The sequence below is a fragment of the Chelonia mydas genome, chromosome 2, assembly GCF_015237465.2.
Source record: "Chelonia mydas isolate rCheMyd1 chromosome 2, rCheMyd1.pri.v2, whole genome shotgun sequence".
Classification (NCBI taxonomy): Eukaryota; Metazoa; Chordata; order Testudines; family Cheloniidae; genus Chelonia; species Chelonia mydas.
Window position 1 is genome coordinate 248929510 of NC_057850.1, and position 7479 is coordinate 248936988.

The 7479-nt window shown below is 38.8% G+C and overlaps 1 protein-coding gene across 1 annotated transcript in view; it reads right to left on the bottom strand.

Annotated features, from left to right (window-relative positions):
- Positions 1–4467, bottom strand: part of LOC102933556 (sodium channel protein type 5 subunit alpha) — a 100698-nt gene extending 96231 nt beyond the window's left edge. The window contains exon 1 of the mRNA XM_043541609.1: positions 4305–4467. The gene's annotated coding sequence lies outside the window, so the exon portion shown is untranslated. The remainder of the gene's footprint in view (positions 1–4304) is intronic.
- Positions 4468–7479: the final 3012 nt, after the last annotated feature.

Below are 7479 nucleotides of genomic sequence, written 5' to 3' on the forward strand. Positions count from 1 at the left end.
TGATACTGGGGTGGAGGAGAGGGACAGGATAGATAATTAATGTTAGTGACCAATTTTGTCACTAGTGAATTACATTTCTTAATTCTTGGGTCATTTTCTCCTGACCCTTTTAAACTTTTCTTCTGATCAGTTAAGGACTTTTGTATAATATGTTCATATGTTATATTGTAAGTAACTGGAATTAAGTGTTGTTTAAAGATTTGAAGTGAAAATCCTAGCCCCACTGAAGTCAATTTTAGTTTTATCACCAACTTCAATGTGACCAAGATTTCACCCTTCTTTTCTCTTAGACATATTGATTTTATCCAGCCCATGGAGAAAACAAACTGCAAAGGTGACTGCTCTAAGTTGCACTGACTAGGCCCTAGGCCCTAGGGGGCCATTCTAGCAGCCAGCACAGAATGGTATAGGACCACCCTAGTCATGCCCTTTGCTCTAGCTTCAGGGGAGTCACTATGGTAGGTCTAAGCCAACTGACAGGAATTTTCTGGGAGCTGGGTAAGACAGCATTGGGGCTGGTAGAACAGTTCAAAGCTGCTGCAGATCAGGCCCTTTGTTTTCTCAAATGTGTTGTTATATTCCATGAAACTCTGATAATTTTAAATGAACATATCAAACAGACACGATATTGGTGAATTTTAAAAATATATTTTAAAGAAAACAATGAAATGTGTAAAGACGTATTTTGTACTTCCGTTTCTTAAAAAATGAAAGTTTAATGCAAAAACATTTTATAATAATTTGAAAGGTAGAAAGTAAGATGAAAAAACAAAGAAACTAAGAGTCGAAAATATCATACCTCATTTTGCCTACCTATTTGTAGCACTTTACAAGAAACTTGCTTCTGATCTTATTTACGCTAAAATATAAACCCAGTGTAACTCTATTGTATACTCTACGGAGTTACTCTGGATTTACACTTGTGTGTCTTAAATCTGTATCTATTATATGTGTGAAAGATTTCTCACTGTCCTTAGCCCTGATGCTACTCTGTGCAAAGGGAGGTACCCATTGTATATTGGCTTAATATCAGGAAAGTGACAAGGTGGTTTAAAGCCACCTTTGCATCACCATCCCATCACCATCATGATAATTAGAGGACTGGGGCAAAAGAAATCTGATGAGGTTCAACAAGGACAAGTGCAGAGTCCTGCACTTAAGATGGAAGAATCCCATGCACTGCTACAGACTAGGGACCAAGCGGCTACACAGCAGTTCTGCAGAAAAGGAACCAGGGGTTACAGTGGATGAGCAGCTGGATATGAGTCAACAGTGTGCCCTTGTTGCCAAGGAGGCTAACAGCATTTTGGGCTGTATAAGTAGGAGCATTGATAGCAGATTGAGGAACGTGATCATTTCGCGCTATTTGGCATTGGTGAGGCCTCATCCGGAGTACTGTGTCCAGTTTTGGGCCCCACACTACAAGAAGGATGTGGAAAAATTGGAAAACGTCTAGCGGAGGGCAACAAAAATTATTAGGGGGCTGGAGCACATGACTTATGAGGCGAGGCTGTGGGAACTGGGATTATTTAGTCTGCAGAAGAGAAGAATGAGGGGGGATTTGATAGCTGCTTTCAACTACCTGAAAGGGGGTTCCAAAGAGGATGGATCCAGACTGTTCTCAGTGGTAGTAGATGACAGAACAAGGAGTAATGGTCTCAAGTTGCAGTGGGGGAGGTTTAGGTTGGATATTAGGAAAAAAAATTTCACTAGGAGGGTGGTGAAGCACTGGAATGGGTTACCTAGGGAGATGGTGGAATCTCCTTCCTTAGAAGTTTTTAAGGTCAGGCTTCACAAAGCCCTGGCTGGGATGATTTAGCTGGGGATTGGTGCTCCTTTGAGCAGGGGGTTGGACTAGATGACTTCCTGAGTTCCCTTCCAATCCTGATATTCTAGGATTCTATGATCCCCCTTCTGAGCTGATCTGTGCTAAGCACTCCTTGGATGTTCAGAATCTTTCAGATATAACCACTTGCAGTGACACCACAGTGGTTCAAAGAATATTCCATTGAAGGCACTGGATGAGTAAGAGGGTTGATAATAGTATTTGCAACATTTTGGATCTAGCAAAGCAGTTTTAATACAGTCCTGGTTAGTACTGACTAAAAGTTATTACCACCTGACAGTTGTTCAGTGCCTTATTTGAAATTCATTGGTGGTCTGAGTCCAATTCCAAGCTGACTGCTGCCTAAATCACAAAGACACCATCACAATTTGGACCACTGTTGATGGTCTTAGCAGAGAGACTAAGGACTGAATGTGTATGGAAGCAAATTACACTCTTGCTACTAGCTGTGCTCCCTTTGAGACAGGTTTGACGAACACTGGCAGGTTGGTATGAGGATGCTTAAACCTTCAATGCCTCAATGCCCATGCTGTAATTTTGATGAGGACAGGACTTCTGTCTCTGGCACTCTCAATTATTTATCATGCAATTATTATTTTTCATTGTTTAAGGATACACAAATTCTTTGGACTAGACAAAGTGGTTAAAATCATGAACTGTAGAAGACCGTGAGGAGCAATCTTTGCAACATTTAAGGCCACACTGGCAAATGACCAGAAACCTTAGGGGTGCAGGAAATTTGCATATGCATTTATCCACTTTAATTTTGTTTCAGTCTGAACAAAATATGATAAATATTATCAAGCTAAAATGTAACAGTCTTTCTAGCTTAATTAGAAAATCACAAACTGCTCCTAAGATTTTTCCTAAAAATTCTGATTCAATTTATAAGCAGTATATTTAGACAGAATAGTGTATTGAAAATTATAATTAAGATAAATATGAATTTATGTATGTTTCTAGCCCAAAAATTAGCAACATTTTAAATTAAAACTGGTTATATTTCTACTGTCCATTTAGAAGTTTTGGTTAAAACTGATAAAACTAGATAAAAATCCCACTGAAACAACAATTTAAGATGAGGTTTTTTTTATAACATACACACTGAAAATACCACAAACTTGTAATTTTTGAAGTGCTGAAAATTGCTTGCAGATGGTATCTTCCTACATAGAAAAGGAGTTCACACCCGGAGTACCATGTTTTGGAGTAACAAACTTATAAAAGGATTATTGAAAATCATCCAAAGACTGAAATTTTTGACCTCCAAATCTAAAAAAAATTACAACTTGTATCAAATTCTAGCCTAAAAATTTTTAGTCACAGAAAGAAGCTGAAACTCATATGCGCAGAATGCAGCTCTGAAGGTCCCATTTTGCATTAAAGTAATCTGAAAAGTCTATCTAGACAATAGAAGTTCCCAGTTTGCCATAATCTGCATCTTCACCTGCCCTGTTTATCCTAGCAAGAAGCCAAGATCAAAAAAATAAGCAGTTTATTTCCCTTACTCATAAAATAGTTTCAGTTCAAATCCTACAATTTAAAAAAAAAATTCTACATTACTAAACACTTAAACCTATGAAACAAGCTACCGGAATGCATAGCAGGACCATGGACTGAGCTCCAAAAATGCTCAGAGCTGAGTACACCTACAGATTTACTTATGAGGATTTACAAAGTCTCTGTATGGCTTCTATTTCATTTTATACCATTTTCCCAGAGATTTACCACAAATGCAATCTTTAGGACCTTTCACTGTCCTAACTGGTCAAAACAAACAGACCATTTAGGTGTCTTTAAAAAGTTTATCTTCATTTCCTTAGCCAAATGCCCATCAAATATTTAATCTCAGACACTATTCCCTTCGCTACATCATTCTTTAATTTATTTTCCCATGAACTCTCTCATTGGAGTCATTGCCCTGGTCTTGATAAAACCATGATCACCAAATATCATCTTCCAAGTTTCTCACTGACTTATTTTGGTTACAAATACAAAACAGAGACCTGATTAAGTCTCTGATCAAAAAAAATCCACTTTAATATAAGACCTATTCTTTTCTTGTTTTCAGAATATAAAGGTTAGTCACAGTCAGCATCTGGTGTTCTTAAATAAAATAAACATTTTCACTTTATGATAAAATAATGAGGTATTAAACTTTAATTTATTGAAATAATTCCAGATTCTAGGGGACCCTTTGGTTTTGAAGAAAAAAATATAACTAAATAGTCTTTATTTTTAACAGTCTTATCTCTGGCATCTCAACATCAAAGCAGATCAAATTTTACTGAACCATATACTATGTTTTTTAAATGTTGTTTTGATCCTATCTGAAATCATAGGGATACAATATACTAAAATTGGAGTGAGAGAAACTCCATTTCACTTCTCAGAGAAGTAAACATTCACATTTTCTTTAACTCCTGCCCAATTTTAATGTTCTGTTCAAACCACTCACCTAGATGAAAGATTTTGCTTAGCTTCTCAGATGTCCTTTAAGCAGGTAATATGTCACTGAAGCAAGTAAAGTTCCCAGCATTAATATTCCTATTCCCAAGAAGAAAAAGAATGCATTAAGTACATAAAACTTACATTCTTTTCCACTCCTTCTAAAGAAAGGCTCCAGAATTCATTTCATTAATTCAAAGAGAAACGAGTTTCAGGCCAGTTATCTCCCAAGGGTTAGAAAATTCTCCTCCGTGTATCACCATCTGTATCTCCCCCTTAAGCAATTCCTCTCCACCCTGGCTAAACTCTTACTCCAGAGACAGTGTTATTTGTATGTGGGGTGTGTATATGAGGGAAGGGAGGGAATGAAGGAGGAGTGTGTGTTTGTTTAGATGTGAAAGTAACTAATGTGATTCTACAAGATCTCATGGGAAAGGCTGTAACTCAAGTAAGCAAAGAATGGGGGAGGCTCCTAGCTGAGTATTCCTTTACAATTGTATTTTATCTCTGCAGAAATAAGAGTATCTTTGACAAAAAAAAAACATTGTTTGCACTGAATCTGAACAAAGCAGATAGGAAATACAAAGGCAAAATCTATTTTACAACCTCTTCTCTTCATGTAGTGGACTCTCCACCCTGTCTGTATTCCAAAAACGTTCAGCATAAATACTTTCATATTATTTGAATATTTTTCCATCTCCTTCTAGCGAAATAGTGCAAAATATATACGGTGCTGAGTCTGAGAACTATACCGAAAGGATGAGGTCAAAATTAGAGGAGAAGAAAAGAAAGAAAGGATGTTAATGGAAAAACATATATAGCTTTTGTGGTAGTGAAAGGTTGCAATCCACCTTCACTAATATGTTTTTGATATTCAATTACTAGCCCCAAAATCATTAACAAATTCTAATTTTGGGGGCAAAACTTTGTAGCAAATTCAGAATGAATGTTAGAAAGCACAGATTAATCAGATGAAACCATAAAGTGTGTGTGGCAGTGGTGGAGGGCTTCTCCTGCTCATGAAGTCTCGCCAGTTCTCCAGTGACTGAATACAGCTGTTAAATAAGACTGGAGAAAGAATTGATCATTGTGGGGGCTCTACAAGTAAGGGAGTCTGGTGCGGGAGGTATTGTTTCCTATAACTACCCTATGGAAATGTCCTTCCAGGAAGTATTTAAGCTATTTTAGTGCATTCCTTTGGGCTCCACCACTCCCCTTTCCTGTAATCAGCCATGTTGAATGCTGTGTAGAAGTTCAGGAGTATGAGACTGGAGATCTGACCTCTATCCATCATCATCAAAGGACTGTCCATCAGTCTATCACTGTTTCTGTTGTGTCTTGGCCTGAATTTGGTTTGTGCAGGGTTTAGGATATTGGCTTTAGCTAAATAAGCTTGTAGCTACTTTTGGCCAGTTTCTCAATAAGCTTGATCAGCAATGGAAGGTTTGATAGTGGGCAATAGCTAGCCAGGTCCAGTGCATCCAGAATAGCTTATTTCAGCATTGGTTACTCTGTGACATGTTTTGAGGGGGAAGGAAGATTCCCTCTCCAAATGAGGCCTAAGTGTCTCCTAAATGTCTAAGTCAGAAGAAGCCCCCAGTTGCTCATGACTCTCTTGTACCAAAAATGACAGGAAGGGGGCTGATTCACAGGTTTTGAGTTGTGTCTCCTTCAGGATGTCTGATAACATTTCCTCTGGTTAGGAAAGGCTGACCTCAAGGGATGAAAGCAATCTGGTAATTGGATATCATCATAAGGGATTGTATCTGCAGATCCTGAGCAGCTTTTCCAAATGTGAGCAATATTTTTAACTACAGAGGATGATAGCTCTGTGCAATGCTTGCTGCTAAGTTCTGCTGTGGACTACAGGCAGTCAGGGCTAATGACACAATTTACCAGAATTTATAGTTCCTTAGAGTATATTTTGGCAGCTTCTGTGGAAGTGGAGAAGAAAGCTCTCAGGGCTTCTAATAGAGCCTTGCAATAGGCTGGGAGAAATTCTGTTTCAATTCCTATTTAAGCCTTAGTTTTCTGTCACTGATGCTCTGTCCTTCTTTCTTAGTCTAGCACATTGTGTCACAAAACCCGTGAGATATGTATGAGAGAGGAGGATGAATGGGCCATTTGGGGGCCAGTGTCAACAGTTAAGGCTAGCGTATATTCACCACATCCACAACTTTTATGTAGTGCTAGTGCACTGCTGTCTTTTGGCAAGTAATGCTTTTTGTTGTTGTGTATTTAAAATTTGTTGAGAATCCAGCATTTTCACAAGAAGATGAGTTAAGTCCTGGGTGTGATGGGTTGGGTCACAGTGACGCCCCTTGGGACTGTCACCTGATGTGTTGAGACGACCTCTGAGCCCGTTTTCCCTGCCAGTTTGGGCCTCCAGAACCCTGCCTTGTTGAGCCAGACACGCTAGCCTGCTACAACACAGACCCACGGTCTGAACCACGTGTCTCAAAGCTGCAGACTTAACTGAAAACAGCTTAAGAAGTGCTACTATCTCTAGCACTCAGAGACCCAACTGCCAATGGGATCCAAACCCCAAATAAATCCATTTTACTCTGTATAAAGTTTATACAGGGTAAACTCATAAATTTTCCACCCTCTATAACACTGGTAGAGAGATATGTACAGCTGTTTGCTCCCCTAGGTATTACTTACTTACTCTGGGTTCAATAATAAACAAAAGTGATTTTATTAAGTATAAAAAGTAGGATTTAAGTGGTTCCAAGTAATAGACAGAACAGAGTAAGTTACCAAGCAAAATAAAACAGAACACACAAGTCTAAGCCTAATACATTAAGAAACTGATTAGAAGATGAAATCTCACCCCCAGAGATGTTCCAATAAGCTTCTTTCACAGACTGGACTCCTTCCTAGTCTGGGTCCAGCAATCACTCACACCCCCGTAGTTACTGTCCTTTGTTCCAATTTCTTTCAGGCATCTCTTTGGGGTGGAAAGGCCATCTCTTGAGCCAGCTGAAGATAAAATGGAGGGGTTTCCAGGGCCTTTTATATTTTTTCTTGTGGGAGGAAACCCCTTTGTTTTTCTGTGCAAAGTCACAGCAACAAGCTGGAGTTTGTAGCCACATGGGCAAGTCACATGTCCATGAATGATTCAGCTTTTTGCAGGCTGACGCCATTGTTTACATGTTAGTTTGAATGTTCCCAGGAAAGCTCAG